The sequence below is a fragment of the Sus scrofa genome, chromosome 4 (genome assembly GCF_054392235.1).
Source record: "Sus scrofa isolate SSC_HxYL_T2T_F1_AM1 chromosome 4, Sscrofa_HxYL_maternal_Yorkshire_Landrace_v2.0, whole genome shotgun sequence".
Taxonomy (NCBI): Eukaryota; Metazoa; Chordata; class Mammalia; order Artiodactyla; family Suidae; genus Sus; species Sus scrofa.
This window is the reverse complement of record NC_139386.1, coordinates 12,870,900-12,883,154: the sequence shown is the minus strand read 5'-3', so window position 1 is coordinate 12,883,154 and position 12,255 is coordinate 12,870,900. Positions and strand designations below refer to the sequence as shown.

Below are 12,255 nucleotides of genomic sequence, written 5' to 3'. Positions count from 1 at the left end.
CTTTGCCATACAGCAGAAATTAGCAGAGCATTGCAAATCAACCATAGTTTAATATAAGTAAATAAATTTGTGTTGTTTTCAGCAGCATTAGAAAACTAAGACAACCTCCAAAAGAACGATTGTCTTAGGGAATAAAGGCTTCAGTGTGTGGGTTTTTCTTCTTGCTGCACTGTCAGTTTGCCTATAACTATTAGTACTGGATAAAATAAGGGCGTAGTGAGCTAAATGGTGATTTACAAATGAATAAATTGATGACTCATTCAACAATTATTGGAAGCACTCAAACAAGGGGAGCATGATCCAGTAGACAGAGCCACAGACTCAGAAGTCAGAACTACAATTTTTGCTCCTCCACCTGCTTGAAAATGAATCATTTTACTCTCTCACTCTCAACTTCTTTACCTACAAAAAGAAACCAAGATATTCTTTGGTCCACAGGAACCTCCCAATCATAAGACTGTGTGACCATATGCCAGGAAATTTTTGGAAGACATGCCTGAACTGGGCCGGGGGTTGGACTGAGGACCTTAGAGGTCTCCTCCAGCTCGAAGATTCTGTGACACAGACACAGCAGGGCACACTTTTGTGTAGAAAGTAATTCTAAGAAAAAGGATTTTTCAGAGCCTCCGGGTGGGGGAGGGGAGGTCCCCTGAGAGCAAATAAAGGCACCAGTAGCTTTGGGTCAAGCCCTACTTCTGATTCAGGCCAAAGGCAACGAGAATGCCACAAAGAACATCAAAGGACAGAATCTGGCCCTGGAACAAGAAGGCGGATGGAGGGGAAGTCGTGATCTGCAGTAAAACAAATAAATAACCTTTAAAATCACATCTGCAGACGGTCTCACGTTCTTAACTGCTTTCCAATAAGCTTCCCTGGTAGCTTGCCACAAAGCCTGTCCAAGAGGATTTACAACAGATGGAGGCCGGGAATTGCAACCCAGCCTTGATGCTGCTGCTCACCATTTGGGTGACCTTGGGCACGTGATTGCCCCTCTCTGGCCTGCAGGTTTCTCATTTCAAAGCGAGGGGACTGAATCGGATGACTTCTGACCTGCCCTCTAGCCTCCCAATCCTACCACCTCAGCCCAAGCACTGATCGTGGATCTGCAGACGCACCGTAGGTTAGTCTTATATTAAATAAGCAGACACATACAGGACTCTGCAGAGGAACCCAAATTTAAATTTAAATCCTAGCCTTGGGAGAAGGAAAGGAAGGGAAGGAAAAAGGGGGAAAATTGGGAGAGTTACAGGAATGATTATTTTTCCTTCTTACACCATGCCCTCGTTGTCTCTTCCGTCAATACAAGAGCTCGACATCACCCACGACCAATGTCCTTTTACGTGACCCTGCTCTAGCTAGAGATGTACAGGTCAGGCTCAGAGCTGGTGCTGTCTTCCTGTGCTTAGGCAGATCTGCAGACTCAGGCCTCCCAGGCATGAAACCCAAATCCCAAGATAATGCTTAGGACATTTAATCCTCCTTTGTCCTCAGCTTTCCAGTGTAGGAATCCAGCAAGATGGAGCTCTCTCCCAGATTTCCCATTTTAGGATGGGTCTTGAAATAGTTTATGATGTAACTGTTTCCACCACATTTATTTCAAACCTCCTCCTATCGAAGCCAAAGTTGTGAGAACAAGAACTCTTCGTTTTTGTTTTGTTTTGTTTCGTTTGAGAAAGGCCCAAATGAATATAAAAAAGGGAGGGGAGGATTTATATTTACCAGATGTAAAAAGTGATTCTTAGTTTCAATTTCAATAAGTTTATCCTTTTACCAAAGCCAATCCTCTACCTGCTCCCTAGCCACCATATCAATACATAGCTGACTGCACCTATGGGATCATTTTGAGTTCCTGGACCCTAGGCTATATTTATCAGAGAAGAATGGAAGAGAACTGAAAAATCAAAGTGTGTTTAAAGAGCTAATTGTAAATAATTCCATGTATTTGTGAAATGTTTCAAAAGCGGAGTTTCCAAAATACAGTAATACCTTATGGTAGTTTACAGTGTACAAAACACTTTAATGTAGGACATGTGAGATACATTGACTGTTTTTAGCCCTGGTTCATGGCCATCCCTGCTCTTAGAGTCCAGGGATGTGCAGGGGTGGGACGGGACATATGAAACTTAAAATTATGAAGACGTATATTCTATTACCACCTCTCCTCAATAATCTGACCACTTCCAAATGGGTACCCTGGCTTACCCTGCTGCAGCATCACCATGGCCACTTAGCTCTCTCAAGTCCTATTCAACATCCCTTGCCACTTTCATCAGCATCCCTTCCCTTAATTCTTTCAACACACCCCCTTGTTTCCAAACCAGCCTATTTCTCCTCTGGTTCCTCCACACATGAGATGAGTAGATACAGATATAGGTAGATAGATGGATAGATAGATAGATGGATAGATAGACTGTTGAGATGAGGAAGCTGTGATTCAGAGAGGTTGGATGAATTACCCAAGGTCAATAACAGGTGGCTGGTAGATCCAAGACTAAAATGAGAACAAGCCCCTGGCTTCCAGTCCCCTGATCTTTGCACGTGCTGACAGTGACCCTTTTTCCTTCCATGTACTTAAATAATGAACCCTCATCATTCAAAATGTAAATGCAAGATAGAGACCCAGGAGTGAAATGAAGAGAAATGTTTAAAAATTCATCTCAGGTAGTTTGAATGTATGTCAAATTAAGAAAAAAGTATGATCTGTAGCCAAGGGAAAGACAACAAATCACTGAAATGTAAATAAGGCCCCCTTATAGAGTGTGGCAGAAGTATGAAACACAAACATAACTCAAGGAAAATATTCTAAGCATGACTCTTTCATTTTCAAATATCAGAGGTCTGAAAAGGGAGGTTGTTAAGAGCTGGAAAACACAGATTCTCAATGGAGTCAGTTTGTGGGGACATCGTGGTCACCACAGTTAGCCCCAGTAAATATTCAGACAGCACGGTGATAGGAGAGAGGCATGAGGTGAGTCAGGCATCGACTGGGCTGTAAGAACTACCCAAGCAGTAGATTTGGAACTGGGGGAGGGTGGTCATGAACTGAAACACCTTAGGCAAAGGGTTAAACCTGAACTTCATGGAAAGTCTTAGGGCATCATGATAAAGAATATCATGAAATCAGAACTGGCCCAGTTTAAATGTCAGCCCTCTCACCTACTTGATGGATAACATAGCAATATGTCTAACATCTCGTGTCTCATTTCTTGACCTTTCAGAAGGTAGCAATAACAGTACCTGTCTCCTACAGCTGGTGTGAGGATTGAGTGAGATAATTCTTCTAAGAAGATTAGCACAGAAAAGTCCAGTTAGCTCCAATAAAAGAATAAAAAAATCACCCCTGAAAGATGAGGAATTAGAATGACATGGGGTTTAACAACATTCAGGACTGGAAGGCAATGGAATAACATCTTCAAACACCAGAGCAAATGTGATTTCCAACCTAGAATCCCATAACCCCTAAACTATCAGTCAAGTGTGTAAGGAGATAAAGTTATTTTTAGACATTCAAGTTCCCAAAATATTGCCTACCGGACAGCCTGACTCAGAAAGCTGTTGGAAGCCATACTCCATCAAAGTGGGAACGTCAGCCAGGGAAAAAGATCGAGGAAACAGGAGAAAAAAACCTAGCAGAGGAGGGAGAGATAATTCCAGGATGATGATAAAGACAAGCTCCAAGGTCACTGTGATGCAGCCAGCAGTGAAGGCAACACGATGAGATCGGAGTGGGAGAAAGAAGGCTGCAGGAGGACATCTCCAAGGGAAAAAAGAGTTAACTCACAGATTACTTAATGCACCTGACAATAGTAAGCAGAGTTTTGCCACCTGGAAGAGAATTTGTGGATGAATTTGTGACAGTTACATGGAACAAATGAAAATGTAGGGCAGTTTTTATCTCCAGAAACACACACCAAAATGAAAAAAACAAATCTCATAATGGCACAGCGTGGCTCAGCCCTGAAGAACATATCATATATACATATTTAAACACTGAATATTGGTATAGCAGAACCAGGAGAAGAGTTTAGAATTGTGGTATATAAGAAACCTAATTCCTTATCCTCCAAATTGAAAGACAAAGACATAAAATCAAAATTTAGAAATGATAATATAAACCCGTTATTAGGAAATCAGCAAATAAATAGAAGAACTGGTCAGGTGATTTTAAAATTAGTGGCCCATGAGTTTAAACAAGCCTATAGTGTTATATGAATTTTTAAACTATCTACATGCATTGTTTGAATTTTTAAAAGACGATGAAATACAGGGCACTTAATAGAGTTTCTGGCATACAGAAAATACTCACTAAATATTAACTCATTATTATTCTTGTTAATATATTTCAGGAGATAATTCCAGAATTAGTTGTGTATTTTCAGGAAAATTAGTAATCCACAACCTAGGATATACCAGGTTTTAGTCAACTGAGGATAGAAGCTGTGTTTCTCTTCTCTTATGATATACCATTTTCCTACCCCACTCCCCTGTAGCAGAGAGGCAAAAAAATAGATATTCAAAATATAGTTATTGAATGAATGGATGAATGGAAAATACAATATTCAATTGCTAATGTGGGGTGAACTCATTCTTTGTTGCACAGAAAACAAAGTTGAATATACTTAAAGGTGGTTTCAGTGTAAATTCTGAATAGAGCTTAACTCACTTGCTTAGGGATGTAGCAAAAGTGTTCATGACAATTTTAATTCTCATATTAAATATTTACTTTTAACATGAGATTTTAAATTCTTATATTATGTTCCAGCAACACCTCTCCAACTCCCAGACTCTTGAATTTCCAAGAAGCTATCTTATAGAAACCTGGAATGGGGCAATGTCAAGAGGAGGGGGCAGGGAAAAAACAAAAAAACATATATAAGCTATCCAAAGCGTTCTAAAGAGGAAAACCTAAATACAAATTTCAACTCTCAAGAACAAGATCAACAGGGCCTGCCAAAGTCTTCCAGGAATATCCTCCAAGGGACAAGGACATTGGGACATTCTCAATCCGACACGTGCAGTTCTCTGTGTCACGGGCTGACAGATAAGATGTCCTGCATTTCATGTTGCCTGCAGAAGTCATGCAGAGACCAAGTGGGAGACCGCGAGAACTAGCTTTCTAAAGCATGCATCTTGGAGAAATGAGGTCTCAATTCATGCATCAGATACTTTCTGTCTTCCCCTTTAGATTCATTCTGCACCTGGGAGGACTGACGGCTCACTGCAATTGCCAACCCTTAGGATAAAGAGCTCTTTCACGTCTGTTTCTCCAAAGCTTTGCATTGAGTCGCTTTACAAAACTCTCCCCCACTACCCAGGCATGTGGTCTCTGTCTCCTACGTGACTAATACACATTTGATATGTGTAATGGTTACCTATTTAACAAAGCCCGCCGGGATGCATCAGATTGGGGATAGTGAATACAGCTTCTCATGAATCCCATTCCTCTAGAGACTGGCTTAAATTAGGGTTCCTAGTATTCCACCAGTGCACAGGGAAGTCCTGCCAGGTACCAAAAAGCCCCCCAGTGAGAGTCTCTTACACTGCTAATTACTCTGAAAGTCTAGGTACACAAATACTGTCTGGCAAAGGAACCCACATTTAGCAGTTTCAGACATCTATTTATCAGCTCACAGTTTATGTAGGTCAGAAGTCTGTGTTCAGCCTAGCTGAGTTCTATGTTTACTCACGAGGGCAAAATCATAGTGTGGCCACGCTCAGGCTCACCTTGTCTGGAGCTGGGGTTCTCTTCCAAGCTCATTTGAGATTTGGCAGAGTTCAGGTCTTCGCTGCTGTAGTACTGAAGTCCCCTTCTTGTTGCCGGCTGTCATCTGAGGCTCACTCTCAGCAACTAGAAGACAATCACATTCTTTGCCACGTGTACCATCCATCTTAAAAGACAACCCCTCCATGCTGTTAATAGCTCTCCTGCTTTGAATCTCTGACTTTGTGTCTAAATTCTAGATTCAGATTTAAAGGGCTTCTGTAATTGGGTCAGGCCCACCCGAATAATCTCCCTTTTGATTAATTCAGAAGATAAGGATCTTGATTACACAAGTGTAAAATTCATTTTGCTATTCATCATTATGGTCACAAGGTCAGCTCACACTCCACAGGGATTGGCAAAGGCCAAGGGTCACTAGGGGTCATCTTAGAATTCGCCTGCCACACCCTGCCCTTAGCAATCTGTGTCACTTGGGCATGTCCTCTCTGGTCGTGCCTGTACTTCACAGCACTTAACCACATTTCTGTGAGGCCCAGCATGAAATGGCCTCTACTTTATACCTTCAAAACCATCTCATGCCATCCTCTCTCCATTTAAGCCATGTTTTTCATTTTTTTATTTTTTTAATTTTTTAAAAAAAATTTTTAAATGTTTTCAAATTTTATTAAGGTACAGTTGATTTTCAGTGTTTTGTCAAGTTCTGTTGTACAGCAAAGTGACCCAGTTTTACACATTTCCCTGTGCCGTATAGTAGGATCCCATTGCTTCTCATTTCTTTAAAGCATGAAGTTCTTCGTGGCCTCTGCCACCTGCATGTGCTCTTTCCTCTGCTTGGACAATTCTTTCCCTGTACTTCATTTGACTCACCTTTCAGAGCTCAGCTTATGTGTCACTTCCTCGGGAAGTCCTTTGTTAGCCACCTAGTCCCAAGGAGCTTCCCTTAATTACTGCTTCCATGATACCTTTTGCTTTCATTCATAACATGTACCACTATTTTTGATTCTATATTCTTTGAATTATTACACTCATCCATTTATTCCATAAAAATTTATTGAGCAAATATCCTGCGCCAAGTATAATTTTAAAAGCTAGGGTCATTGGGTGGGAACTGTCTTCTCAGCTGTGGAAAGAGATGGATTATAAACAAATATACAATTAAATAAATTAGATCATTTTTAGGCACTGAGATATGTTAGGAAGAGGATACAACAGGGTAACTAGAAAGGGGCCACTGCTTTAGTTCAGGGAAGAAGCAAGCCAGACAAAGGTCATAAAGCCATCTCTGGAAGACGACATCATGAGCAAAGGCCCAGAGGTGGGAGTGAATTGGGAATGTTCAAGGAGCAGACAAAGGGATAGTGTATCCAAAGCCTAGGTAATGAGTGAGGACAGAAGAGAGAATGAGGCCGGTAAGTAGGCAGAGTCTGTGTCAAGAAAGATCAAGCAGTCTATAATAATAAGTCTAGATTTTTACCCTGAAAGCAATGAGCTGGCTCTAAAGCATGGGTGTGGCTTATGCTTTAAGAATATTTTTCTAGCTGCAAGATAAAAACTGGACTGATACGACGGAGCTCAGGGGTCCCAGATACAAAGTTGTTTCAGGAACCTGGGAGGGTCCAAGACTGTGTCTTGGACTCCAGGTACTGTGGTGGAGAAGGTGAAAAATGGTTGGAGTTAGGATATTTTGGAGGTGGGACTTACTCATGGATTGAATGTGGGATATAAGGAATGAGAGAAATTAAGGATGACTCCTGACCTGGGGAGCTGGGTGGGTTGTAGCAGTCTTATCTTAGATGGGGAAGGCTACAGAGAGGCAGATTCGTTGGAGAGACTGAAGGGATGAGATCACTGGTACCATTTAGTCCATGTGACATGTGAGATGCCCATTGGACTTCCAAGTGGAGGTATCCATTCAGCAGTCGCATAGATGTATGTAATTTGGAATATGGGGCATTGTTGAAGAAGTGAAGTTGAAACTAATGTATACATAAAGAGGGTATCTGAAGCCACGAGCTAGATAAAGTCATGAGGGAACAGGGATAGAGAAAAGCAAAGAGAGGTCAGGATGGAGCCCTGGGGTATTTTGCCATGTAGAGGTCTGTTAGATTTCAGAAAGAGGAGAATCCAGCCAGGGTACTGAGAGGGAGCGGCTAGTAAAATATGAGAAAACCCGGGAGACTGTTACATCAGAGAAGGGAGCTGTAGCTAAAGGATGATCTTATCAGGCAGGGGTCCAACAGAAAATAGATGGCACAGTCAAATTAGGGTAATTCTGGGAGGGGTTCTTTATAAAGGCACTGCATGTGAAGACACACACAGGGCATAGGCAACTTTCAACTTTCTGCTTAAAAGGCAGTTTCTAGGGTCGTTAGTACTCTGACCCTACTCTCCTCTCCTTTTCCAGCCTCCTGCAGAGGCTGCCTAGTCACTAAATCCAACCAGGGGCCCAAACAGAAGGAACCCATTGAGACAGGATGCAGTGTGGAGAGAGGTCTAGAATGGCTCAAGAATGGCTCCAGAGGAAGAAAGGGATGATACCAGGCAGGGTGACCCAGACTCAAGCCACGGTTTTGATTTTTCTTGTAAGATAAATGATATTAAAAGATGTCTGTGTACCAGGAAAATTGATCCCATAGAGGAAAGACTGACAATGCTGGGGAGAGGGGGATAATTAGGAGGATGAGGTATTTGAAAATGTTTGACGAGTGAATTCAAAGAGCAAGAGGAATGGCTTGTCTCAGAGGAGAAGAGAGGTGGTACATATACACAATGGAATATTACTCAGCCATTAAAAAGAACGAAATACCAGCATTTTTTGCAACATGGATGGACCTAGAAACTATCATGCTAAGTGAAGTCAGCCATACAATGAGACACCACCAACATCAAATGCTTTCACTGACATGTGGAATCTGAAAAAAGGACAGACAGAACTTCTTTGCAGAACAGATGCTGACTCACAGACATTGAGAAACTCGTGGTCTCCGGAGGAGACAGTTTGGGGGGTGGGGGGATGTGCCTGGGCTGTGGGATGGAAATCCTGTGAAATTAGATTGTTATGATCATTATACAACTACAGATGTGATAAATTCATTTGAGTAATAAAAAAAGAATGAAAAAAAAAAAAAGAGAAGAGAGACAGATCTTCCGTTGTTGTAGGAGGGAAGGTGCAGATGAAGGCCAGGCTGTGGAATCAGTGGAGGTTATTGGAGGGAATGTCTGATTTTGTCTAATGTTTTAAATAAAGCATGGAAGTAAAACATCAGCCAGTATGGAGAGATGCTGGTGACTTAAAGAGAGAGAAGATGTGTCGTGGTCATCTCAGAGGATGGTGAAGGGAATTTAATAGAGAAATGTAAGATTATCTGATACCTGTGCACATGTCTGAACCGTGTGGTTACCTGTTCGAAATGAGTCATCCCTGGAGTTCCCTTCATGGCTCAGAGGTGAACGAACCCGACCAGGATCCATGAGGATGCGGGTTCGATCCCTGGCCTCGCTCAGTGGGTTAAGGATCTGTCATTGCTGTGGCTGTGGCTGTGGTGTAGGCTGGTAGCTGTAGCTGTGATTTGACCCCCAGCCTGGGAACATCCATATGCCGTGGGTGTGGCCCTAAAAAGCAAAGTAAATAAGTAAATAAATAAATAAGTTGTCCCAGCAACTTCTCAGGAGCAGGCTCCGATGAAGTGACTTGGGCTTTTCCAGGGGTTTTCAAGGCAGGATTGGTAAATGGAGAGAAAGGAAGACAAGGAGTTTTGCAAGAGAGTAACTTCAAGGATGGCCCATAAAATATAAGCTGGATGATGAGAGAAGTGAGGGTGAGGAGGTGGGGAAATAGTTTTACTAAGTTGCAGAAGGGTGAATGGATTTGAGGTCAGTGATGTCAGTCTCCAGAGGGCAGATGCTGGAGTTAATACGCCAGGAGGAGAGGAGATAATAATATGCAAGTGGGTTGTGTGAAATCATGATTTTGGAGATGAGGCAACTGCTGGAGATGATAAAGTCTAGGGCGCGGCCATGCGTAGGTGGCTGATGTGTCGTGCAAGGAGAAATGGTTAGAGCTATGGAGGCCAAAGGTTGAAAGGTCAGCATCATTCATAGATGCCCCACTTTCATGGACACTGTCTCTGCCGGGAATGACATGAGACACTTTTTGAAGAGAAGTAACCTGGATGCCCAAGCCATCGATCAGTTAATGACAAGATAATAACAAAGGTATATGGCCCTATAACACACGAACTACCTCTCAAAATTTGTCCCATATGCTGCCTCATTTAATCCACACCTCTGTCCTATCCCCATTTTAAAGATGAAGAAGCTGAGTCCCAGAGACATTAATTACCTTGTTCTAATCCCACAACTTGTAAGTGCGAGTCAGGATCCAACCCAGGCAATTTGATTCCAAAGTCTATGCCCTTAACCACACATTTCCCCTAGTGTTCTAAGAAACACAAGTAAAATACTAAAGCCAACACTCTGGAAAGTGTGCCAAGTAATTTTGGAGACAAAAGTCTAATGAGGCACTTCAAAGCAGCTGAAATTTTTTTTTTAGGGCCATACCTGTGGCATATGGAAGTTCCCGGGCTAGAGGTCCAATCGGAGTGACAGCTGCCAGCCTATGCCACAGGCACAGCAATGCAGGATCCAAGCCACATCTGTGACCTACACCACAGCTCACAACAACCCTAGATCCTTAACCACTGAGTGAGGCCAGGGATTGAACCCACAACCTTGTGGTTCCTAGTCGGATTCATTTCCGCTGCAACACAAGGGGAACTCCTGGAATTTTTTAAGTAGGAAAAAGATACTGATGGGCAAGGGGAGGCAACTCGTCCTCTGACTCTTATCTGGGGTGTGAGAAAGGAAACACCCACCAACGGCTGGCTTGTGGGGGAATTTGCTTCACTAGGGGACAGAAATTCTTCATTTAGATCCAGGAGGTGATGGGACTTTTTGGAGAGGACATCTGAAACATAGAGGATTTATTCATGACTCACTTTGAATTCCAGGGAAGCTCAGAGGGTTAAGAAGAGGGGAGAGGTGGGGATGGATCAGATTTGGGAAGCCTGGAGACATGTGCATTGATCAAGGATTCGCTTGGAGCCTTGGTCTCTGATGGTGACTGGAGAAAGCATGGGAGGTGTGATTGGACAAGTCCTGAAAGTCTGGGAGCATCTGCCGTGGAAGTCTGGGGTGGGGCACATGCTTCATACATGCAATGAGGGGAGACCTTCAGGGCAAGTGATCTGGCCCACAAATGTCTTTATCGGTCATTACAGCCCCAGCATCTACCACCCAGCCTGGTTTCCAGCACAGAGTTTGTGGCTATGCTATACAAGCGATTGATTATCTGACCCCTGCCTACCTCTCCTACTTCATCTTCATTACCCTCCATGTTCACCCCAGCCTCCTGTATTCCCCAAGCCCACTAAGGTCCTTCCCACCTCAGAATGTATATACTTACGTGCCATCTGCCTGGACACCCCAAAACTACCCCCCGCTAGTTGCTCACACACCTGGCTCTTTTTTAGCATTCAAATCTCTACTCAAACGTTCCCTTCATCGATGCCTTGCTTGACCTTCTACCTTTAACATCACACCCCAGGCTCAGTTTCATCATTTGGTTTTATTTCCATCCTATTTCACTTATCACAATTCACTTCTTTGTTCATACGCATATTACTTGTTTCTTGTATACCTTGTTTGTATTAAAATGCCCATAAGGCAGAAGCATCATCTGTCTGCCTTATCCTCTTGCGCTAGCACTTAAAATAGAAGATGAAGGAAATGTTAGTTGAAAACAAATGCGTTAATGACTGCTCAAGAAAATTTTGTTGAAATACATTCAAAAATTTTGAGCACAAGAACTCTGGTCTCTTAGAAAAGCCTTCATAATTCTTGAGCCATCCTTTACCGCCCAGCAAAATCAAGATCTGGCTCAGGAATCCCAAGCCAGCTCCTCACACTGCATCTGCAACTAAGTGTGTGGGTTCAGCGGCCGAAGCTGAACGATTTGTAAGGGGAGTAAGCATATATTTGGCAGGCTCATTCGCCAGAGTCATTGCCACCGATTAAAAAGCAATTAATTATGGGAATTAAGGAAAGAGAATGGCCTGCCTGCCCCCAACGTGGCCACCTTTTTCTGAATGACTCGTGTGGCCCGGGGCAAGTCAGGACATAAAAATAAAAATAAACCATGTGCTCTGAAGCCACAATGGAGGTTTAACAAAAAAAAAAAAAAAAATGGAGATGGCAGGTCGCATATAAGGTGACCTAACTGGAGAAGATTTTAAAGAGTGTGCCTTTGAATGTCAAAGTGAACAGGAAAAAAAAAAAAGATTCTTAGAATTAAAAGATAAAATAACATAATTTTTAAAAAGCACAACACGGGTTAAAGAAGGGTAAGATTTACTGCACTGGGGAAATAAAGAGAACCCATGCAGAGTGCTGTTAAGAGATGAAGCAACTGAGATAAGCCCTTTCCAGCTCCGAATAGAGGGTATTAGTTTGAAAGTAAAGGGGGCTTTGCCTCT

General features: G+C 42.6%; 1 long non-coding RNA gene across 1 annotated transcript in view; it reads right to left on the bottom strand.

The window, feature by feature from the left end:
* Window positions 1-5,927, bottom strand: part of LOC106509954 (uncharacterized) — a 31,299-nt gene extending 25,372 nt beyond the window's left edge. The window contains exon 1 of the long non-coding RNA XR_014843363.1: window positions 5,725-5,927. This is a non-coding gene — a long non-coding RNA (uncharacterized LOC106509954). The remainder of the gene's footprint in view (window positions 1-5,724) is intronic.
* Between the last annotated feature and the right edge of the window lie 6,328 nt (window positions 5,928-12,255).